This window comes from Cavia porcellus, unplaced genomic scaffold, assembly GCF_034190915.1.
Source record: "Cavia porcellus strain 051 isolate PalLab524CR breed Dunkin Hartley unplaced genomic scaffold, mCavPor4.1 scaffold_8, whole genome shotgun sequence".
Classification (NCBI taxonomy): Eukaryota; Metazoa; Chordata; class Mammalia; order Rodentia; family Caviidae; genus Cavia; species Cavia porcellus.
Genome location: NW_026947491.1, coordinates 92,292,055 through 92,316,863, shown reverse-complemented (window position 1 = coordinate 92,316,863; position 24,809 = coordinate 92,292,055). Strand labels below are relative to the sequence as shown.

The 24,809-nt window shown below is 48.6% G+C and overlaps 1 long non-coding RNA gene across 3 annotated transcripts; it reads right to left on the bottom strand.

Annotated features, from left to right (window-relative positions):
• Positions 1 to 1,362: 1,362 nt before the first annotated feature.
• Positions 1,363 to 9,296, bottom strand: LOC106028366 (uncharacterized). 3 transcript variants are annotated; one of them, XR_010049476.1, is made up of 4 exons: positions 7,374 to 9,296; positions 6,475 to 6,557; positions 2,931 to 3,245; positions 1,363 to 2,759 (listed from the first exon to the last, which is right to left on the bottom strand). It is a non-coding gene; the product is annotated as an uncharacterized LOC106028366 (long non-coding RNA). The 3 variants fall into 3 exon arrangements; XR_010049478.1 differs by having other exon boundaries at positions 2,986 to 3,245; XR_010049477.1 differs by having other exon boundaries at positions 6,493 to 6,557.
• Positions 9,297 to 24,809: the final 15,513 nt, after the last annotated feature.

Here is a 24,809-nt window from a genome sequence, read left to right as displayed (position 1 = left end):
CTCTTCTTTTGAAATCTTGCTTCATTCTCCCTTTCATGTTTTCTGTGAATGAGTCTTCATAGAGAACCTCATTATCACTTAGTTATGAAGATTGCCTACCTACTGGGCAGGCAGAGAATTATAACAAAAAAGAGACTTATGTTGTTATTGTAACTCTGTGTTGATCCAGAGGCTTTGGCTGTGATAAACTGGTCAGCTTCTGAAATCCCAGAACAGGGCTGTTGTTCCCATAGGCTTCAGTGAGCATAGACTGGTCAGCTTCCAGGGTGATTAGAGCATGGCTGTCCTTTTGGTGGTAGCATGGTCTCACTGTAGGACCAGCTGGTTCAGATGATCTGTATTCCACTGGTGAGCCACTGTCTTTAGCTTCTTGCTAAGCTGACTGTTGTGGAGAGTACGGCAGAATTCCTGTACCTTTAATAGCAATGTGAGTAGACGGGATTACAGCATGAGTCCCATCACATATGGGTCCCAAGGTGGTTGGATTTCATTTTCAACCAAAGCAGAGATTCCAGACTTGAAAGGATATATTTGCTCTTTCTAGGCGTTTTCTCTTGTGCTCACCCATGGATGTCTTGCATGGCTATTCCCAAATCCTGCATCTGCCTCCTTTGGGATATTTCCCCTAGTTTGCAGGGATCACCCATGATTTGAACCATGATTGGGAGTGGACAGTTGAACAAGATCTCATAAGGCGAATACCCAGTCTGTTTGGTGAAGGATCCAACTGACCTGGTGGAGGACCATGAGTAGAACTTTAAGTGGGTTTCTTGGCAATACTTTTTTAATAATTGTGTGAGGGTCCAGATCTTGTGCGCCACCTTTCCTGAGCTCTGGATCTGGTAGACTGGGTATAGTTTCTATTTTAATTTCAACATCTGTGTGAGCCCCTGGACTACCCAGCTGTGAATACCAGTCCATTTTCTGACAACACGGTCAGGAGTGGTCCAAATTCTTGGAATGATGTGTCTCAGTAGTATGTTTGTCACTTTTTATGTCTTTTCTGTTTGGGCAGGGAAAGCCTGAACCCATCCGAAGAAGTACAGACTAGCACCAGCATATACGGATAGATTTTTGCTCGGGGCAGTTCAGCAAAATCTGTGAATATCCTGGGGCTGGTGGGCCCCTGTCTTGGGTTGTTCTGAGCACAGGTCAGGCATTGCTTACCAGTAGCTGAAGTTGTGGCAGTGAGCCATGGTACATAGAAATGACGCCTGGTAACATCTCATGGTGTTTTTCCCGTGTGAGACCCTCGATGAAACTGTCTTGATAGCCTGAGGTCCATCATGTCAGTTTCTGCTCCCAATAGAAAACTCCCACCATCCCCCTTGATATAGTTACCACATTCCCAGCCAAACCATGTTTGTTTGTTTGTTTTAATTTGGAAAATACTTTGGGGTCTCTGGGAGTGGAGGCTCTGATATGAGGCCAAGGGCCAGGGCCCCTCTTTCAGGTCATGGGGGTGTCGTAACAGCCCATTTTGTTCCTCTGTGCGTCTTTTGGTTTTCTCTAGACTAGTACACTTCACTTCAGTGTTCCCCTGCAGTTTATAACAGCCTTTGGGGGAGGTCCCGTGTAGCATCCAGGAGCTACAAAGTTTTTTTTTTATCATACTCTTATTTTCCCCAGCAGTTGGGATCCCTCTATTACTGTATATAGACCCATAAACGTGCAGTGTAACATCCATACTGAGTCAGTATAAATGTTAGTTTTTATCCTTTGTTAGGGAAAGAACCCTTGGTAATGGATTTTTAACCACTTAAAAAGATAAAAACCATTTTAGTCCACAAGCTGAACAAAAGCACAGAGCAGGCGGGGTCTAGCCTCAGACTGCCATTTGCTGGCCCTGCTCGGCTTTAAGAGGCAGAGTTTTGTGCTGACTCCTTTGCTGTTGAGTCTCTAGTGTCCTGTGTGTGCCTGAGTCATGTTACTGCTGAGTAAGTGTGATCTGTATACACACTTAGGCTGGAGGACTCTTTGGCAAATGCAGGACATCACTGTGCTGAATCCTTGCCACTGAACGCACAAAAGGGAGAGTTTGTGCCAAAAAGCAGGTCTCAGCTGGGGGAGGGGCGGTGCACGATGGTAATCCCAGTGCTTGAGGCTGAGTCAGGAGGATCACACAGAATTCCAGGCCAGCCTGGGCTACATAAGCAAGATCAAGGCCAGCTCGCACTATATATCAATACTCTGGCTCAAAAAAAACCAACAACAAATAGAAAACAATTCTGCCAAGTTCTTGTGAGGGTTGAATTCTGAGTCCTGAGCTTGTGAGGCATGCCCTCTGTCAGATGGATACCAACCCTGTGCTTAAATTTTTGAGACCAGGCCTACCAGTGTTCCCAGGTTGCTCTAAAGTTCAAGATGTTCCTGCCTCAGCCTCATAAGCAGTTGGGATTACAGATGCGCACCATTATCCTCGGCTTGGAGAAACATTTTTTGCCATTTCTTTCTTAATCTTTGAGTTAATATTTTCTTGTTCTCTGTGTTGTCTTATTACAACTTTTTCAGGGAATGCCCTAAAACAGACTTCTGACTTGGCACTTTCTGCAGGATGTGCCTAATCTGAGATGAATCAGGAAGATTCAAAGAAGGAAACAGTTCAGAAGAGAGCTCCAAAGGCAGAACAGAGGACAATTCAGAGCGTGCAGGCACAGCCCACGGCATCCCCTGTGACAGCCCCGTGGGTGACGTGAAGCTGAGGACTGAGGATTTGGAAAGTCCAACAATACAAATCCGAAGCCACTGAGATAAATGACCTAAAAAGAAAGAAGTGATTAATACCTGCTCGTTCTCTAAAAAAAAAATAAAATCCAGTTCTGAGTGATGTTCATTCCTGGTACGTTAGGTGCTTTTATGTGTTAAATGAATAACAGAAATAAATCTAACAGTTTGAGCAAAGAATGACTCCTGAGCCAGGCAGCACTCACCATGGAAGGAAGTTCTGAGAGCTACATGGGCAGCAGGGGCAGCATGGTTTTATACCTCAGCAGAGACACCAGTGCAGAAGTACTGTGATGAGTTCTGGTGAGGCCTTCACCTGGGGCTTGGCTGCACACGGTCTGGTCTGGGCAGGGGATACATGAGGCACCTGGCGTCTTTGATTCTGTGTCTCTTTGTTTTCATCCTCATCACTCAGTCAGGCGCAAGCTCATAGGCTGGACAGGTGGTGCCCTGACGGAGTCACTGGCTCGGGACGTCCACCCAGGGAAGAAGCCATTGACGGTGACCTCCACAGGGGAGAGCTGCTGGCCAGCAACAGAAGAAAAAGAAAAAGAAAGGAAAAAATAAATGTGAGTGCACGCAGAGAATTTTCAGGCAGGGCAATGGAGCAAACCTCATCCCCTGAAATACAGCGTTGTATCGCTTTACTGGACATTCTGTTGTGCCAGTTTGGTGCTCAAATTAGTATTCGGTTGCTTTCCCAGGATGTTATCAAACATAATCCCTGGCTTACTCAAATGGGCAAGTTTGATGTAGAAAGTGGGGATTGAGTGAGAGAGGGTTCAGAACATGAAACTTTCTCCATGCGGAGCTTGGTCTGTGCAGTGCTTTTCCCTTTAATCATCCTGTCCCTACCACACCATTGATAAAGGGTGGGAATAAAGGTGAAGAACCCTGGCCCTGGGGCTGGCGATTTAGCTCAGTGGCATAGGCACCTGCCTTGCAAGCAGGCAGTCGTGGGTTCAATCCCCGGTACCGATAAAAAGGAAAAAGACCAAAAAAAAAAAAGAACCCTGGCCCACTTCTCTTCCTTCCCTTCTTCCTCCTTCCCCTCTGGTTGCAGATAAACAGGCTGCACTTAGCAAAGAGTCCTTCAGATTTGTTTATTTCCAGTTAATATTCATTCTGACCCTACTAATCTACAACAAAAAGTTCATGAACACAATCCTTAAGAGTACAAATTGCTCAAGGAATTAAAATTCAGTGTTCGTACACCTTTCACACTGGGTTTATTGGAGTCTGTCTTGGGAGCTTTGCACTTACTTCCTTTCGACATTAAGTGTTTAGCCAAGTTCTGCCTTTCTGCAGGGCAATACTTAACTTTCTATGTTAATTTCCAAGAGTTAGCAGCCGAGCAAGCTCATCAGAAGCAGGTGGCAGCACACCCAGAGATTATGGAAGACATGCTATTGGGAACAGGCCCATACTCAGATCTAAACTCAGAGTTCACCCTTCCAGACCAGGCTTACCAGCAAATTGCTCTCGTGATGAACAAAACCTGGATAATTATTTCTGAGGATGGTGTTCCAACTCAGTCCTTTATACACTCCCATGAGCTCAGTCCCATGAGCTTTATGCCCAGCTCTTAGCCAGGTTGCAGGAAGTTGTGTGACATCAGCTATCATATGCCCAAGCAGCAGAGATTATTGTGCCTCGGCTGGCTTTTGAGAATGCTAATATGGAGTATATGCAAGCACTAGGGGTCATTCAGTGACTAAAAATCTTAGAAACTACTTGAAAGTATGCCAACATATGGGTAATGAAGTTCATAATCCTCCATATTTGTCCAACCTATGTTTGGATTAATTAAACAAAATTAGCCTTCTTTAAAATACAGTGTTTAAACTGTGTAAAGTATGACACATCTGTAAACAGTGCACTCAATCCCAGGCCTCATGCAGTCCCAGGAGGCTGACCTATTGTAGTTATTGAGCTTAAGGATTGCTTTTTTTCCTTCCCTTTAAACCCACAGTACCAGCCTGGTTTTGCTTCCTCTGTTCCTCCCACTATGCTCAGCCTATGCATGAATATCAATGGACAGCTTTGCCACAAGGGATGATGTCTACATCATACAGCCCCGCACTGTGTCAGTATTTCATTGGTCAGGCTTTAAATCCTATTAGGAAAAAATTACCTTAAGCCTATATAAACATTATATAAATGATACATTCCTTGCTATTGATTCTCAGCAACAATTTATCTTTTTTGCAGAGACTAAACAGGGTTTGATACAAAATAGATCATGCATAGCCCCAGGGAAAATTCTATTTCTCCCTACTCTATTTGGGAACTCTGGTAATGGAAAACACAGCCTGAACCCAAAAATCAACATTAGGAAGAGACACATTATGAGCATTAAATTATTTCCAGAAATTATTGAGGAATATTAATCGGATTCAACCAAAATTAGCATAACTATCAACTGAGCAAACCATATAAAACATTGCGAGCAGATCTAGATTTGAATTATCCTCATACCCTCACACCTGAGACCCTTACACAGCTCCATATAATAGAAACTGCTTTAGCAAATAGAAAGTTTGTTTTAAATTGGTCTGACTGTGCCTCTATGCCGAGCATGCTGCCTATACTTCACTCTTGTGGATGTTTTGGTCAAACAGTGAATAATAAATATCACCCTGTTGAATGACTTGATCTTCCTAACCCAATTACAAAATGTCTGGAGACACTTAGAGATACAAGCCTGCCATCACAGCATGCAGCTTTCAGGATCTGCTCCTGATCATGTCATGCTTCCTATTACTCTTGCAAAACATACTCATTTGTTGCAAATTTTCTTAGTCTGCCGGGCACCCTTTACAGAACACATCAGACTGGTTGACAGTCCTTATTCTTCTGATGAATTTGCAGAACTATATTGGCATTATTCATTTATTTTACCTGGAAATACTCAGACAGCTCCTTTGGGAATAGGTTAATTTATTTCATGGGTGGATGCTCACCATTTGTTGCTTATTGAACTGTGAAAAATCACAAGAACAATGCTACTCCTGTACTTGCAGCTCAAGAGTCATAATTGGTTGCCGGAATTACCACATTAGGATGGTAGAACCTGTTAACATTTTATGTGATTACACCTATGTGGATAATGTCACTAACTGTTTAGAGAGAACCATTATAAAATGTGCCTTAGATCCCCTAGTTCAGTTATGATTATCATCATTGCAGTTGCAGGGAGCCATGTGGAAAATGGCAATTATAAAAACAAAAAGAGGTAAATAGATCGTAAGCCACAAGCTCACCTTGATTTTACAACATTTACACTTAATCCACGGATGGTATAGACAGCACCCCAGCTGAACCACACTGGTGAAAAGTAGAAAGATGGAAAATGGGAGGAAACATAAGCATGGCAGTTCCCAGAGACGGGAAGATGGGAAGGACCAGTTACTCTGTCGGCATGGGGGAGGATCCTGCGTGTGTCACTGCAGGAAATGGGTATGAATACCCCCAAGGAGTATATGGCCGTGGAGGAGTCCTCCCCACGACAGATCCACGGAGGAACTCAACTCCACATTCTGCACCAGTGAAAACCTTCCCTCAGAGGACAACTGTAGTGAACTACTCAGGAGGCAGAAAGACTGGATCACCATCAGACCCGTGAGAGAGGAGAATGCCTGGTGTCCAGCGAGGTTCCTCTGAATAGACTCCTAGAGGGTACCCCTGACTGCTGTTCACAACTACACCCCTCTTCAGTCGCAAGTGGCTACAGTGGTCTGCACCTGTTACCTTCTCATGGCTACTGACCAGGGACATCCACCCAGAGGAAAAGCGTTACGAGTCAGGTACAGGAACTTCCACAGCTGGGAGTGCTGGCCGGCAAAGGAGAAAAGAAAAAGAAAAAAATAAGAATCGGCGCGTGCAGAAGAGATTTAGCCTAAGTGGGGATCGAGAGGTTGTGACTTCACAGGAAACACTGAAATAGTCACACAGAGAGACTGAGCTGTGAGAGACGCATCCGTGTGGAAGCAGATACTTGTACACACGAGTGGAAAGTTTCACTTCTGCCTTGGTGGTCCTACACCACAGCTCGGCTTCCTCTACAGAGGAGGAACGGAAGGAAATACAGGTCCCCTGGACACTTTCTTATCCTCCAGGTGTCTAATATACTTTATTAGGCTTGAAGGACAATTTAAAAATTTTAGTCTATTAGCACATGTGTGCTGTACATGATGCTTGCACACAGCCTTGTGGGACCTCGAAACACGTACCTAACACACTTTAATTCCCTCTTTGTTGGCATTCCCTTCCCTCTCTATGCCCCCCTCACATTAAGAAATACACGAGAAAAAAGAACACTTAATAAAGGATTTTTATTTTAAATAAATGTGAAGTGGATGATGTATTCATAAATAATGTCAGGATGGAGTTTCTACTTCAAAAAAGGTTAGATTCTAGCCTCGTAGGCCAACGTAAATTTTACACAGGTTAAGGAAGGGCTGGGCATGTGACTCAGGGTGGAGTTCTTGCTTTGACTCACAGCACCACACACACAAAAAAGATTTTTAAAAAAATCACACTGGCTCCATACCAGAATATAAGTACAAATTCAATAGCAATGTAAGAAAGGTTTTTTAAAAATCTGTCTTTTAGGGCTGGAGATTTAGCTCAGCGGCATAAGCACCTACCTTGCAAGCAGGCAGTCGTGAGTTTGATCCCTGGTACCGGTAAAAACGAAAAAGACAAAAAATAAATAAATAAAAGAAAAATCTGTCTTTTAAAATGTAACCCGAGGCTGAAATCACAAAGGAAAAGGGTAAGGAATTCAACCACCCACAAATATTAAAAATTAGTGATTGGCAAAGAAACTTAAAAAAGAAACAAACGCTGGGAGAAATACTTGAAACATGGCAAACAGTAAGCACCTGTCATACATGTATAATAGGATTCTTATGAGTTAGTTTTTAAAAATATTATTTCATTCATAACCTGTAAAACGTGAACAGGCAATTCTGAGAGGAAAAAAAAAGGTTCAACCCCTATTATCAAAGAAATAAATTGCAGCGTCTTTCTGGCAGCACTGTGGCTGGGATCCAGGGCTTGCACACGCTAGGCCAGCTCTCCGGCGCTGGGCTGCAGCCCTTGAGTGATCCCACTTTCAAATTATAGGCAGGACACGTGCCCGCGTTCCTAGGGCGCTCCTGGGTCAGCCGCTGTTGTGCTGTGCGCGCCTCACAACGAAGAACTAGCACCACTCATGCTTAGCACGTATGCAAAAACCACTGGAGGCGTTTGCTGCCTGTTCGGGCACCATGTGGAAATACTTTACTACCAACTTGTCTCCGGGAGCAGTCGCCCCACTGTCTGTGGAGAGCGCAGTGCCGCACCTCCGACACCTGTCCAAAGTGTGGCAGCAGGGGCTACGAATCAGGCCCGAGGGTCTTGCTGTGCAGGGATCGCCCGAACAGTGCCACCGCATTCTATTTGTGTATCACATACGGTGCTTAGTTTCTTAAACACTACTTGGCAAGGAACTATGTTACTGTATTTGCGTCCACCGCTGCGGGAAGAAGAATGTCAGCGTTTCCCTCCATCCCCACTGTAACGCCTTCCCTTCACCTGGAATTTCAGTCTGTGTCCATTAAACGGTTTCCGCTCGTCTTTATTAAATTATAGTGGATACCAGTTGTTCATTTTGCTTGATAACCCTGAAGGAAAAACACGAGGTAGCTACAGATGCAAGGGTAGAATTTTCTCCACGGCTTGAGTCAGCGTCTTGAGACTCCTCGGCCTGCGCTGGTGGAAATCTCCTGGCTGTTGCTGGTCTGGAGCCCGGAGCCCAGGAAGAGCAGTCAGGGGCTGGGGAGGCCCTGCTTCTCACTGTCAGGAAGGAAAGCGCAGACGGTCAGGGAAGTGGACGTCCTCGTGGGGGGAATCACTTAGCTCCCATCACTCAGCACAGGACTCTTCGTTTTGCAAAACACACCTCCCGGATCCTCTGTCCCCTGCCCTCTGGCCTTGGGCGCAGATCAAGTGCAGAGAAGACGTCCGGGCTGCTCCGCTGACGGCTGCTCTCTGGAGAAATTCGGTGTCCAGGCCCCTCACGCCCTGCTCCAGAGGAGCCGACTCCCCAGCGCACGCGCCCCGAGAACAGGACCTCACCCCAAGGCTGCGCGCACCCCTTCTGGCTCCTCATTCTCTGGTGCACAAACCCTGCACACCTCCAGCACCGCGGGAGAACCAGGCACCAAGTGCTTAGTACTCGGAGCACAGTGAAGGCAGCAGCGTCAAGAGCAGAGCAGATCGGCAGAAAGTTGCTCGTCTGTGTGACACCGTGCCTCAGTTTCCCCAGGTGCAGAGCCCTGGTAGGAGCCTGAGGCTACACTGGTCATTTGTCGTCACGATAGTGGCTCCCGGGGACTCTGCGGTTCTTACCAAGCTCGTCCTTCAGGCTCAGGTCTGAGCCCGGGAACAAGCCCTCTGCAGACGTCGGCAGATTGCGGGTAGAGCCCACCAGAGCGGGCTTATAGAGGCGCTGCACGCACCTCGGCGCATGCGCAACGAGCTCCAGCACAGCGGTTGAGAGGCGGGACCGACGTTACGGCAGGGCGGTGCGTCCAGGATGGCGATTGGAGGAAACGGCAGTGTGGGAGTGGCAGGGGGCGGGGCAATAGGTCTGACTAAAGCCTCGGTCAAGGGAGGGGCAGCAGGCGAGGCCGTGGAGGGCGTGGCCAAGGGCGAGGCCCGGGGCGTGGCCCGGGGCGCGGTCCTGGGCGCGGTCCGGGGCGTGGCCCGGGGTAGGGTCGGTGGCCCGGATTCCGAGGGACAGGCGCGGGGCGGGGCGGACTTCCGGGCGGAGAGCGGACTGCGCAGGCGCGCGCGGGGCTCTTCATTCCCGGGCTTCGTTCTGAGGACTCAGACCCGGGGAGCTGCGAGCCGGACCTGCGGAGAGAACACAGAGCGGCGGGTCAATGCCAGCCAGACTACGTAGTGAGACCCCAAAAACTGTTCCTGAGCGCTGGACCGAGGTGCAGGAGCCGCACAAGGGTGCTGCTCTGCCGAAGTCCTGGCCGTGGAACCCCAGGGGGTGGGCAGGACCACAGGACTGGGACCGGGTTCCCGGGGTGGGGGCGGGCCGTGTCCTGGGACCGTCGCCTGTGGCGCTGGGCTGCTGATCTGAGCCCTGGAAACAGGAGAAGATCCCTGTGACCTGCCTGGGCCGCAGAGAATCACCAGGCTCCTTGAGCAGAAACACAGAGAGAAGCCAGGGAGCCAGAGGAGTGTGGACCGAAGCTGGCGCCCGGATGCCACAGGCGGGTGTGAGGACAGGAGCCCGCGGACCCAGGAACGTGGTGGCCTGGGCCGGAGAAGGGCCGTGCCTGGGGCCCGTGGAAGGACGCAGCCCCGTGGACCCCTGACTGCAGCTGGGGAGCCGGGGCTGGGCTGCGCGCATCGCCTGACACATCGTGTTTCTCCCACGATGAGGAGAAGAGGAAAGAGAAGAGGAGAAGAGTCTGAGGAAAGAGGCTGTGACTGGAAAGAGTCACAGCCAGTGTGACCGAGCTCAGAGCTCAGTCCTTGCTTTCAGGGGAACCGCCGCCAGACTGTCTTCGTGCACACATCCGGCCTCTGCCTCGCTGCAGCCGAGCAGGATTCCATGCGGTGAGCTGCACAGAGGCTGTGTCTCCACTCTCCTGCAAGGAGCGCTGTGCCCCAGCTCAGCACAGCTGTGCTGTGGGATCGTGACTGAGCCTTGGTTTGAGCACAAATGAGCATCCTTCGTTTTCGCTTGAGGCAGAGGCTCACTATGCAGCCCAGGCTGGCCTCAACCTTGCAGCAGTCCTGCTGCCTCAGGAAACATTCTTTTAACAGAATGATTATAAATACCGACCTGTCTGGCTCCTTAAACAGTCTCCGGTCGCTTGCCGAGAAAACTCAGCAGCAGCGCCTGCAGCTACAACATTTACCCCAGGATAACTGCAAATCACAGAGCTAATCTTACCGCCAAAGTGTGCCACGAAATAGCTCACTTTGTTATCATTTTCCCATTGCTCTCCTATGTATGTACTTTTTGGAATCAGGAGACCCTATGCTCACTGTGCATGTAACATGTTTTTAGTCATGGCATTTCCACTTATGAAATATAGTTAATTCTCACAGACTGAAAATTAAATGAGCACTGGCACTGAGCTGCAATATTTTTCCCAAGAGAAAATTTAAGCCAGTGGGGTAGACCCTGCCTTCACTCCCAGAATATAACCCAAGCCCAGCTGTCTCTGAAATGTGTCCCGACTGACACAACCCCATGATGCAGACAGCCTGTTTCCCAGCACAAATCCAACCAAATCCAACCAATTCAGCTAAGGATGTGGGTGAATACAGTATAGAATAAAAGGTAAATTGGTTCTTGTAGGAACAGAACCTGAGGAGAAAATGCGGAGGCTAATAGCAGCACCACTAATAAGAAGGGCAATTTAAATGTGTCCATGCACGTGTGGGTGACTCAGCTCCTGTTCCTAGGACACAATATTAGACACCCTCCTCTTAGAGGAGAAAAGGTTCACTTAGTCTCATGGTGCTCGGGGATTCAGTTCACGGTTTGCAGGCTCCAAGGCAGGAAGGAGCATCATGGCACAAGGGTGTGATAAGAAAGCTACAAAGTTCAGAGGCCGGAAACTGAGCAGGGTTCAGTGCCAGAGTGAATGGGGAGGGAACAGGTATAGACTCCAGGTCGCAACCTCATGACCTACCTGGAGTAGGCTTTGCTAGCTTCCTAACACTTCCAAGCTAATCAAGTTTATCCTCCATCTTACTTACTTATCGCAATACATTTTGGGAGAATAGTGCTGCCTCTACTTTAGATAAAGATACTGGACTAACCTGAGGTGAAGACACTATTGAGTCGGGTGGGGTGGCACACACTGTAATCCTATCTACTCAGGAGGCTGAGACAGGTAGGGGATAAGTTTGACCCTGATTGGGCAAAATACAAATTCAAAAAGACTTTCAGATGTTGCTGAATGCAAGGAACCTGTGTTCAGTGCCCTGCAGGGCAGACACCCACTATATGGACAGATAAACCAAGCCTGGTGACTGAAGTGCTGGGATCCCAATGTTCAGAGGACGCTGTGCAAGCAAAGAGGATGGAGCCCAAAACCCATCCAGTGAGCAGGATGTGGGAAGGTTGCTGGGAGACCTGAGCATTCTAGTGGGAGAGGGCAGCAAGTCTGAAGCCAGAGGAGGAGGAGGAGCCAGGCCTGGCCAAGGAGAGCTCCAGACCCAGTGAGGCAGGCTGCTCAACTCTGCTTCTCAAGCTGTGCTGAGACCATAGGAACCAGGGCTGCATGCAGATTCGCCCTGGGACTGGACACAAACGACCGGTGGGGACCAACCCGTGGGGACCAACTGGGTGTGGTGGGGCATGCCTGCAATGCTGGCACTCGGGGAGGCTGAGGCAGAAGGACTGCAAATTTGAGCCCAGTCTGTGCAAATTAGGTACTCAGCAGACCCTACCTCAAGGTAACAAACTTTAAAAGGATCAAGTTTGTAGCTATGTGAAGGCCCTGTGGGCAATCCAAAGTACTGAAAATAAAAATAAGATAGGAGCATATCCTAATAGTACAAGCATCATTTGGTGGGGTGTGGTGAGGGAAACCTTTATTACCAGAACTTGGGAGGGTGAAGCAGGAGGATCACAGCAAGTTCAAGGTCAGTTCGTGCTGCATAAGGTCAAAATCAACCTAAACTACACAGGAGACCCCATCTCAAAAGCAAAAGGGAATACTACACCTTCATGCAGGCATCCTGAAGAGGACTAACAGGGAAATCCCCTTGAGCTCCCCACTTCCCTGCGGCTGTAACTCTTTGTTCTGTACAAATAAATTGAGAACTATCTCCTGTGGCCATAGTTTATACCACCTTATTCTTGCAGGCTCCATAAAGCTCGGTCTTATTTCAAGGCTCGGTTGTCAATTGCCACTGATAAATCCCCAACTAAATGAACAAATATCCCCCTGATAAAATTCTATTAGGCTGGCTGCCTCCAATTATAGGTCAAATGAAAGGAGATCTTTGTAAATTAGGGAAATTCTCTCTGAGGAGACAGGCTTTGGAAATAGCCATAGAGAATATTCATGGTTGGGTACAGGAAAAATATTGCCCATAGGCCTGACAGACCCAATACACCCATTCAAATCTAGGGACTTTTTGTTTAAAAAAAAAAAACCAACAGCTCTGGGGCTCATCTGGATTAGGCCTCATACTGTAATCCCGTCTCCCCCTCCCGCCACTGACATTACAGGAGCTGAGCCTCAAGCCACCACAGTAGACAGGAGCCAAAGGCCCAAGACAGGCGGACCAGCCAGCGGGATCCACACCATCTGAACGGGGTGGTGCTACAGCAAGACCAAGCCACCCCCCAAATCAGCAGCCGTGCTACCGTCACCCCGGAAGCTGACTAGTCCATGAGCACTGAAACCTTGGGAAATGACAACCCTGCTCTGGTCTCTCTGGAAGCTGACCAGTCTATCTACAACCAAAGCTAGAAGACTAACATGCAGATACAGGACAGCATAAATCTCTTTCCCTGTTTGCTGTAATTCTCCTTCTGCCAATAGGAAGCCATTGCCCATAACCAGGTAAATGCTAACGACTTCGATGCTGTCTGTTAAAAATCACCACAGAAAGGTTCAAAAGGGAGAACAAAGCAGGACTAAAGAGCAATCCCACCCCCCGGTCCCTCTTCCTCCCCTGTAGCTCCAGCTTCTTGCAGTGATATGGAGGAGATTGTCAACTACGACCCACGAACAGAGTCCATGTCATTTTATTCTCTCGGGATTCATAAGGTGCTGCCTTCTTTCAAGGCTAAGTTATTCGCTGCTTTGTGTACTTCTGTTCCCTTGCTCCCCCCACAATTTCTAAAGCTCACCCCTTCTGATAAGTGGTTAGAACTGGACTCTTCCTTTGTTCTAAGGCCCAGCATGTGAACAGCTAGTTCGGCTGCATCTAAAAACCTGGAAAGAAATCTTTTTTTCACCATTTATGTCTCTAATCTCTTGGATTCTGCAAAAATACCTGTCTGTCCCTCTTTCCCTCTTTCTTTCTTCCTTCTTTCTTTCCTTCCTTCATTTACGCTGATTTAACTGAACCCAGATCTCATAGCGGCTAGGCCAGCGCTCTCCCACTCGACTCCATTGCAGGTCACTTTCAGAACTTTATTTCCGGGCAGAATTCATTCAGGTGACCACGCTGTCCTTGAGCCTGTAGTTCTCTGTCCCTTGCCATTCTCCCTTTCCCTAGACACTTCCAAAGAGAACTCACACTCAGGAGCGGTGGACAATCTTTGTGTTTATCTTCCTATGCTGGTCAGATGCACTTTGAGCATAGCCCAGTTGGCCTCAAACTCATAGGGATCCTCCTGCCTCAGCCCATGGAGCGCTGGGGTTGCAGGAGTGAACCAGCAAACCCAGATGATTCTTTGGCTAAGAATTCAGAAGGTATGGGGAGAGAGGAGGCTGCAGAGGGCGAACTGGGACAGGAGCAGCACACTCCGTGTGCCTTTCCCCTCTCTTATCTTGGCAGAATTCCGCAGTAGCTGATAGTTCAGGTGCTGTTCTTCCACGTTGCTTGTAAGTTTTCATTTTGAAGTCGTTTCATACTTACAGACATGTTACAACACAAGTACAGTTGCTCTGTCCCATTGTGTCCACACGGTGACTGTACCTGTTACTCCTTCCCTTTTGTGTTTCTCCTGCGGTCTTTTACTCTTTCAATACGGGTTCTTGATTAAGCTGCCCCGGCTGAATTTGAGTGTAAGATGTCCCAACTCTCCCTCGAGAGTACCTGACAGGCACAGTACACTGCTCGGTGCCACTTTGTCATATTCACTACCATTCTTTCTCTACTCGACCATTTGAAAATTTTTCAAGAGCAAGTTTCACAAATCGTGTTTGCTTAAACCTCCATCCGTCAGTGGGGAAACCTAAGCATAGAAACAGTGCCTCGTACACTGACAGCATGATGATCTATACTAGAAAACTCAGCATGAATACTGCACTGTTATGGGATCCAGGATCTGTACTCAGACTTCAGCCGTCTCAGTAACGTCCTGCTTAGCATTTGCTCCCGTTTGGGGCAGTGTCTGAGTCACCTCCCCAGAGCTGAGACCCAACCCTTGGCCCCCAACATAAAGGAGGGAAGGGCACTTTGGCTCACAGTTGTAGAGGTCTCGGTCCTTGCATGGTCAGTGGCTCCTAGAGAGAAAGGTGGGGCGGACGGGCCTGGCTGGAGGAGAGCATCTCAAGGAAAGGTGGCCCGGAAGCAGAGAGACAAGGGAAGACCCGAGGAGGAAGATAAACCCTTCCAGACCACGCCCTCAGCGACTGCCTCCAATCAGACCCCTGCCCAAGCAGGCCCCGCCCCAAATAAGGCCCCGCCCCTAACCAGGCCCCGCCCCTAACCGCTGTGCAAAGGAGAACTCAGGAATGAAGAAGGAACCCGCAGATGAGAATTCTCGTAAATCGTCGTCTCCCAAAAGCTCCTGTTCTGAATACAGAAGACTTTTGTGAGTCTCCCTAGATCTAATCCGTAAGAGACTCCCAGTCTTCTGCAAAATGTTCCATCTTTCATGAATCAGAATTGTACTTTTCCAACACTAGGATAGAAACTATTGATTGAAACCAGACCCTTTACCCTGCCGCACATCTCCAACCCTGTTTATTTTTCATTTTGAGAGCTGGTCTCACTATGCTGCTAAATTGATCAGGTTATTAATTACAGTTAGGGCTTCATAATGACTTTTCAAGGCTAGCCTGAACTAAGAAGCTAGACTCTGTCTCAGGACATTAAACCCAACTAAATTTAACTAAACTGCACTAAACTAGACAAAGCAAAGTGTGACTAAAAGTTAAAATAAAATAAATTCTCTGGCTGGATGTGAACCGGCTCAGCCTTGAGCATGATGAGAGAGAGCTGGGATAGTCAGCACCAGGCCCAGTATGACCTCAACATTTTTGAGGAATTTTCAGAACGTATCTCAATAGACATCTATCTGGTATCGTCTCATAAAAAAAGAAGACACGGAAAATCATAGCTGATTTCAGAGCCGAAGCTCTGAAACAATGAATTCCCCAGGCTAGTTTTCAAACTGCAACCCTCTACCTCAGCCTTGTAAAATGCTGGGGTGACGGGCACCCCCGCACACACATCACGGCTCTGAGGTTTCTTTTGCTTTCTTTTTTTCAAGAACATAAGCCCAGGATGTCTAAAGGATAACTTTAGAGGACTCCTCAGTGGGGTCTCTCCGGTACTTCCCCACGCTTAGATTCAGCTCTCAACGAGATACTGCGCTGACACTGGTCCTTCCCTGGGTCACAGCGGGAGGCAGCGATGGGGGTGAGTCTGATCCCGGGGAGGTCGGCGCTGACCACGTGGTGAAGGAGGCATCCTGGCAGGCCCCGCACTGTGAACCTGCTCCCCCTTCTCTGGGCTGACAGGCCTCCCGGGACATGTGGACACACACTGTCCCTCACTAAGGCTTCTCTCCCAAGCTGTCCCCTGCAGTAAGGGTCCGTCTTTCCTGTCTTTGTTGTCAGCTGATATTCTACTAGGAGACACAGCTCTCTCTTTTCCTGGGTACTTATTCACTCATTTGTTCACATCAGCATTCTGTTTGGTTTGGTGTTTTTGAGACAGGGTCTCCTGGAGTGCAGGCTGGCCTCCAGCTCACTGTGTGGCCCAGGCTGTCTTCGAACTCATGATCCTCCTGCCTCAGCCTCTGACTGCAGGGAGGACAAGCGAGGGCCACCATGCCCAGCTCCAGGCCACATTCCTGGGAGCAGACACAGCCTCAGGCAGGGATTCCGGGAGGATCTGCATCAGGCCTGCTTGTTCCCAGAGTCAAGATTACAGGGACCTTGTTGCAGCTCTTCTCTTTTGAGGAAGACCAAGTGACATGTTGGTGGTTCCCCTATGGTGATTTGCACTTGCAAAAGACACAAGTTGGTCTCCAGGCTGGGTGTAATGGCATATGCCTGGATTTCTAACACTCTGGGAGGCTGAGGCAGGAGGATTTCATCCTTGGGTCAGCCTGAAAAATATAGCAATTTAGAAAAACCTCAGCTCGAACTTTAATAAATGAATAAATAAAAAAGTCTTGATGGTATAGCTCAGAGGAAAGGCCTTGGGTTCATTCCCCAGTATGAGGAAAACACCTCTAGCCCCATGCTAGGAAGAGCAGAGACTGCACCAGCGCCCAAGGGTCCTGCCAGTTCCTGTCTGAGATCTGGAAGTGGAGCCTCAGCACCCAGCCTTGGAGGCAACCAAGCTCCTCAGTGGTTGCTCACACTGCTTGAAGGCTTGGATCCAGAGGCACAGAGACTTCTGTCTACAGCAACGGGGAGAGAAGTGTTTGCTGTGTAAGTCCTGAGGTTGAGGAGTCTTTAATAAGTAAGACAACCTGTAGGGATGGAAATCCCCCTCCCCAGGAACTCTGTTTCCTTGTTTCCTCTTGGTATTGCAGTTGAACCCTGGGCCTTCACACTGAGCTGCATCCCCAGGTTTTATTGTTCATCCTTTACAAGAGGATGGTGCAAATCACTGCATGACCCAGCCTGGCTCAGGCTTGCCACCCTCCTACCTCAGGCTCCCAGAGTCCTGGAACGACAGGCGTACGCCAAACCCCAGGCTCCTGGTGCCTTCAAACAGACCTGAGCCTCAGACAAAATGATAGAGCACAATGGTTACACAAAATGAGGAAACTGTAACCAAGAGTTTTACTCTCATTCATACTCTAGTTTTGAACTCAGGATGACCCTCCTGCCTCACCCTCCCGCGTGCTGGGATCTCCAAGCCTTTCCTAATTCTTCCCTTTCCCACAAGCCAACTCCGAAAGTTCCCAAACACATGGCCAGGTCCGGTCACAGCAATGAGCCCACTTGTCTGATACCAACCTCTGTCTTGATTGCTTTCTGGTACCTGGGGAAAAAATGCCGACACCCAGAATTAAAGGGGGAAAGGCTTATCTAACTCAAAGTTCTTTGAGGTTTCGACCAAGGTCAACTGGGTCCAAGGCAGAGTGCCACGACAGAAAGATGTCACAGAAAAGAAACCGTCTGCGACAGCAGAGGTAGCAAAGCAAGCAAGTGGGGACCCTTGGCGGCATCTTTTGCCCCTTTTATTGAGGCAGGACTTACAAAGAAAAAATCAAGTTCCAAACTGGCAGCTCCTGCAGCTGTGGTTCTTTGTTCTAAGACAGATCAAGAAACTAAGTACAATTTTATAACCTCCTCTTCCCAGAACATCCTGTTATGCCTGAGCCGGCCCTTGAACACATACTACAAAACTGTCACAGCTTGACAAACTGCGTTTGCTCTTCAGCCCTACTAGACACCCGCTTGGCAACATGCATAAAACTGGAGCCCTTCCTTTGTTTGGTGCTCAGCCATTTTGAGCTCAAGGCTGCTGGGCCTTGATCACCTAAACCTAAAGAAATCCTCCTGATTCATCCGCAGTCTCTTCAGCCTCTTGAATTCTGCAGCATTTCCTCCAGCCATGAAGGGACTGGAGATTACAGGATTCCTCTCGCCTTTGTCTGTGGGTCTAGACCCTAAGCTGGGGGAGTCCGGAGAACTCTGCCACCACCAGGAAGAGAATCAGCCCTCCCAAGGCCCAGCATCCTCCCCTGCCTGTGCAACAGAACCCGAGGGGAGTTCAGGATCCTTCTGATAGTGCATACTACAGGACCGCAGTAAGTTGTTGGGGTCCACGGTAGGACCACAGTGTGGAAGGACAACCAGGTCACCTCCTACTGTACAGAGCAGGCAGTCTCAGGAGGAGTTGGATGAAACCTGTAATCCCGGGTCAGAAAGGTGGGGGTGGCCCACGGTGAGAGCAGGGTGCACCGGGTATCTGTGGAGGAGGTCTGGTGAGGCCTGGGGAGAGCTGGCTGGCTTCAGTGCGCTGGGATGTGGGCGGGGCGCTGCAGGCAGGCTGCTGGGGAGAAGGAGAGCATCCTGTGAGATGGGGTGACGGCAGGAGCCGGCCGAGGTGGGCAGTGGGGTGGAAAGAGCGTCTGAGGAGCCAGGCCTGGGGCCAAGACAGTTAGGCCCAGCTGTGGCTACCAAGATTGAACAGATGGAACCAGGGTCATCTTTCCACTTCAGACACAGTGCAGCCGACCTTATCCTCCATTAAAAATGATTAATTAAAAGGTTCCAAAAAGATGGTCAGTGTCTTTCATTTCCCCAAACACCACGATGAAGACTAGAGGGAACTCTTCCCCTTGGAGTAGGTTCTCCTGAACAAAGAAAAAATTGAGTTACAAATCTTGGCTAACTGATAAACTTACTTTGGCTTCCAATTTAAGTTGGTAACTACTATTACAGGGTGACCTTGCTCTTTTCTTTGTTCCCTGCTGGTTTAAGATAAAATCACTGACTCAAGGTTAGTTAGAAATCTGTTGGAAGCCAGTCAAATTTAAAATTTAACAATCTGAAGCCAAAGGGAAAAAAAGAAAAAGAGGCCACTCTAAGATCCATAGCAGCCAAGCTTGCTATGAAAAGTTTATAGTAAGCAGGGTAGAAAACTATGGTTTAAAAAGGTCATAAGAGATATATTTTTGATATGAGAAGACTTTGTATAATAAAAGTTTTGGCCTGCTAGCATGATAAAGAGAGATCATAGCATAATTGGAAAGGTCACATATGTCAGAAAAAGGCCTGTGGAGTGGTTTATCAAAGGAAAAACATAGGTTTGCATGTTGTTTTGTGAAGCCCAGACTGTTCCTTCTGAGAGATCCTTGATGTTCAAAAGCACTAGGGGGTTATCGCCCTGACTCCTTCAGTCACTAGTTCTTAGGTCTCCGTTCTTCTTTCCATCTGACTTGTTTTTTACAGCCCCTCACCCCAAACAATCGGACAATTGCTGAAATAGTATTGCCAAGAAGCCCTCTTAAGATGGGATCAGGGCCTGCCCGTGTTCTCCTCCAAGTCAGTTTTACTCACCCCCAAACTGGGTATTCCCCCTCGGAAATCTTGTTCAGCTGGGACCCCCAAACATAGGACAAACCAAGTGTGAGCTCTGCTACTGAAACCCTGCAGAGGGCTCAGCCTCCCACCTAGCAATGGGGCACCTGGATGAAAAAAGGCAGCGAGCTCTGCAGTTCCCAGGGCTCTAAGACGGCCAGCTCCTTTCAGGGGAACAAAGGACCGAAAGTTAGAGTGGCCATGGCATCTGTTGGTAGCAGTCAGGGAGGTGGCGGAGGCTGCAGCACAGAGCGTGGGGGAAAACTTTGCAGGCATGACCTGCAAGGAGGCACAGAGCTCCCAACCAGGGGTTCAGCGGTGTGTGGAGAGCTGCTATGATTCCTTTTGAGTCTCATGACTTTGGTGTAGATACTATCTCCTGTTGCAGCCCTGCAATTTCACAGGCTCTTACTTGAGCCTCTATTTCAGCAATCAGCAGAGGGGCAGATCTTGCCTGTACCCTGCCACCTTGCCATGCTGAGACACACTGACATCTTGGCGGACTTGATCACATTCTGGTTTTTTGTACCAGGAATGAAACTCAAGGCCTTGCACTTGCCAGGCAGGCACTGTACCACTGAGCTATCTCCTTTGCCCTTCAGTCACACATTTTTAGCCAGTTAAGAGACCATTTGCTTCTGTACACCCAGGTCTGCATATCTCAGCAAATAGAGTTGACATAAAGGTCAGGAAAAGATGGGGGCAATGCAGCTTCATTCCTTAGGAAAATGTGGCTTGGGATTCTCCCACGCGCTGAGAACTAGGGGAATTATCCATAGGTGACTGATACAGACTTTGGAAATAGCCATGCAACATATCCTTGGCTGGGTGCAAGACAAAATGACCATAAGTCTGGCAGACCCCAAACATGCTTTCTGCTTAAGTCAAGAAATGAAACCCAACCTTACTGGGACCCATAGATGCTGGGCTTCACATTGTAGTCCTGTCTCCCCTGGCTGCTGTTAAAGTTAGAGACACTGTGCCTTGGATCCAAGCAGAGGGCTGAAGCAAGCAGCCCAAGACAGGTGGACCAGCCAGCAGAGTCCAGACTACCCGACTTTGTGGTCCAACCAATGGACTGAGCTTCCACTGAGAAAACATCACTGTGCGCCAGACACCCTGGAGCTGACTGGTCTATGCACAGCTGAAGACTCAGGAAATGATACTCCTGCTCTGGTCACTCCAGACACTGGCCAGTGCATGCACAGCCAGTGAAGATCAGCATAGAGTTACAACAGCGACATAAGTCTCTTTTCCTTATTGTAATAATTCTCCGTCTGCCCAATAGGGAGTCAACGCCCCATAATGGGATTAATGATGATAACGATGCTATCTAATAAAACTCATTTATAGAAAACATCAAAGCAGAGAATGACACAGGATTAAAAGAGAATGACACAGATTAAAAGTTTCCCAAACATCCCTCTCCCTACAGTTGCTGCCCTTTATTCTAATACAGATAAAAAGAGTAAGTAAAATTTCATAACCTCCTGTTCCTATAACAACCTGTTATTCCTGAGTAGGGCCACTAAGATATGCTACAAAATTGTCACAGCTTGATGAACTGCCTTGTCTCCTCCTGCCTGCCACAAACTACGCGCCACTAGACCACCTCTCTTTGGCAACATCTGTAAAACTGGATCCCTTCCTTTGTTTGGTGCTCAGCCATTCTGAACTCAAGGCTGCCGGGCCACTGTCCACCTAAACCCAAGTAAATTCTCCTGATTCAGCGGGGATCTCTTCAGTCTCTTGAATTCTGCAATGATATAATCCAGATGAGCAGAATGAAGGTGATGCCAAGTGAATCAGTGCACTGATTTAATAATCATCACCCTTGACCCTAGCACTGCAGCATGAATCAGTTACACGCTCTAGATTCAGCCACCTCTGAAAGCCCCACCTACACATGCATGAGGCTTTGGGGGAATAGCCAAACACACGCTAAAAGCAACTGCAAGAAGACGAGGAAAGGAAGGAAAAAGCATGCCAGGCAGGGAGAACTAACTGCATGGCGGCTAGGAGCAATTTTTATTTTAAAAAGGGTCTCACTGTGTAGAGGAAAAAGAGAAGAGGACTTCATCACTGGTGTGTGTGGTGTGTTGTGGCAGTTGGAAAGGAGAGAAAGGTCTGGCTGAGGGAAGAACATTGCAAGTTTAAAGGGCTGAGGATGGAGTTCATTGGTACAGTGATAGCACAGCATGCAGGAAGTCCTTGGTTCCATCCCCAGAAGCATGCTCAGACACCCAAAAATTGTGTAGGAGATGCAGTTATGACCACAGGACAGTACGCAGTTTTTGTCTTTTTTTTTTTTTTTTTTTTTGGTTGTGGGGATCGAACTCATGACCTTGTGCTTGCCAGGCAGGCACTTATGCTGCTGAGCTAAATCCCCAGCCCAGATGCTTTTGTCTTTTGAGACAGGGTGTCACCATGTAGTTCAGGCTGGCCATGAACTCACCGTACAGCTCAGGGTGGCCTCAAACTTTTGGTAAACTTCCTGCCTCAGCCTCCTGAGTGCTGCGACCACAGACATGCAATACTCTTTTGAGCATTTTTGAGAAAATACTGACCACCCAGTACTGTGTATTCTCTCCGGCTAAAACTAGACTCCAGAATCTCTATGCTTGGGCTGGGCTGGCGATGCCAGCAAGGAAAGTGTGTGATGTTGGAGGTTTCACCACATCGAGTCTGTCCCCTGGGAATGTCGAGAGCCTTGGGACCCTGAGTGGTGTTGGTGCTGCTCGATCAGATCCTCCACGGTCTCCTCAGTGTCCTGCAGGCCACGCCCCTCCTCTCGCCTGCAGCTCTAGGTGCTGTGGAGCCCGCACCACTGTGTCCCAGGAGTGGGCTTAGGGTCAGGGTCGCTCTCCCACAGAGTCCACATGTGCACAATGCGGGATGAAGCAGCCAGCGCTGCGGGCTGTGGAGACGACTTCCTGGGTCCACTTGGGACTCCCCCAGGGCGGGCTGGGCTTCAGCCTGGTCCCTGTAATCTTGACTCTGGGAACAAGCAGGCCTGATGCAGATCCTCCCAGAATCCCTGCCTGAGGCTGGGTCTGCTCCCAGGAATGTGGCCTGGAGCTGGGCATGGTGGCCCTCGCTTGTCCTCCCTGCATTCAGAGGCTGAGGCAGGAGGATCATGAGTTCGAAGACAGCCTGGGCCACACAGTGAGTTGGAGACCAGCCTGCACTCCAGGAGACCCTGTCTCAAAACACCAAACCAAGCAGAATGCTGATGTGAACAAATGAATGAATAAGTACCCAGGAAAAGAGAGAGCTGTGTCTCCTAGTAGAATATCAACTACACACAGAGAAGACAGGAAAGACGGACCCTTACTGCAGGGGACAGCTTGGGAGAGAAGCCTTAGTGAGGGACAGTGTGTGTCCACATGTCCCGGGAGGCCTGTCAGCCCAGAGAAGGGGGAGCAGGTTCACAGTTCAGGGCCTGCCAGGATGCCTCCTTCACCACGTGGTCAGCGCTGACCTCCCCGGGATCAGACTCACCCCCATCGCTGCCTCCCGCTGTGACCCAGGGAAGGACCAGTGTCACCGCAATATCTTGTCGAGAATGTCCAGCCTGAATTTAAGCATGAGGAAGTACCTGAGAGACCTCAGGTGAGTACTCTGAGATTATCTCCTACCAAAATGTCGAAGGCATCCTGAGTGTGCCGGTGCATACCTGTCTTCCCAGCATTCCAGGAGGCTGATGCAGGAGGATCTAAAAGTGAAAATTAGCCTGAGCAATTCATTTTTGCAGGTTTAGGTATGACTGTCCTTTTTATGAGGAAATACCAGATGGATGTGCGTTGTGGCACATTCTGAAAGTTCTCTGTCTGTATTCCTCAAATATGTCAAAGTCACGCTGGGCATGGTGGGGCTTCCAGCATCCCAGCACTGGGAGAGGCTGAGCCTGGAGGACTCCACAGGGAATTCATTTTAGGTTAAGTTTTAGCTATACCTGGCATTGTCCATTTCATTTTATTTTAGCTTGGTTTAACCTGCTGAGACAGCGTCTTGCTGTTTAGGTCAGTTGGTAATTAATGGATGAACAGTTTAACAACTTAATCTCTCTCTCAAAAACAAAGTGCTGGGAGTGTCAATCAGCGTGAAGAGTCTGCTGTATAGGTTTAATCTCAGTACCAGAAAAAATTCAGCTGTGAAAAGCAAACATGTGACCGTGGAGGTCTCACACATTTCAGGGAAGACGGGGTGCCTGTTATGGTTTAGATGGAAGGAGCCCCCCAACGCACACACCCACACTCCCGTGTAAGAGGAGAGACTTTTGGAAAGTGATTGCTTCATGGGAATTGCCTCCTCACCAGTGGATCCCGCGTTTATGAATTCACCATTGCATTTGCAGTTGGGGGCGGGGCCTGTCGGAGGGGCGGGGCTTGTCGGGGGCAGTCTCTGGGGCGTGGCCTGGAAGGGTTTATCATCCTCGCCAGCTCCTCCCTTCTCTGCTTCCCGGCCACCTTGCTGTGAGCAGAACTTCTGTGCCCAGTTCTCCACGCTGCATTTCTCCCTAAGAACCACTGACTACGCCAGGACCCCAGACTTCTGCAACTGTGAGCCAAAGTGAACCTCTCTCTTTTATGTTGTTGATCAAGAATTGGGTCTCAAACTGGGCGTGGTGGTGCAATCCTGTAATCCCAGCACTCGGCAGGCAGAGGCAGGAGGATCCTTGCAAGTTCAAGACCTGCCTGGGCTTCAAAGTGAGCTCAAGGTCAATCTGAACTGCATAGCAAGACCCTGTCTCGAAAAGCCAAAAAAAAAAAAAAAAAAAAAAAGAATTGGGTCTCACATGGGGAGGTGTCTCAGACACTGCCCTAAACGGGAACAAATACTAAGCAGGGTGTTACTGAGATGGCTGAAGTCTGAATACAGATCCGGGATCCCGTAACAGTGCAGCATTCATGCTGAATTTTGAGTTTTTGTCATTATACCCCTGGTATAGTTAGGTGAAAAGATCCTTCTGCTCAGGTTTTCCCACTAAAGTATTTGGCATCAAATCTAAAACCTGCCTGTAAATTATTTTTTAACAAGATTTAGAGAAAGGATAGAAAATATGGTAAAGCAGCAATGGCTCATACCTAATAATCCCAGCTA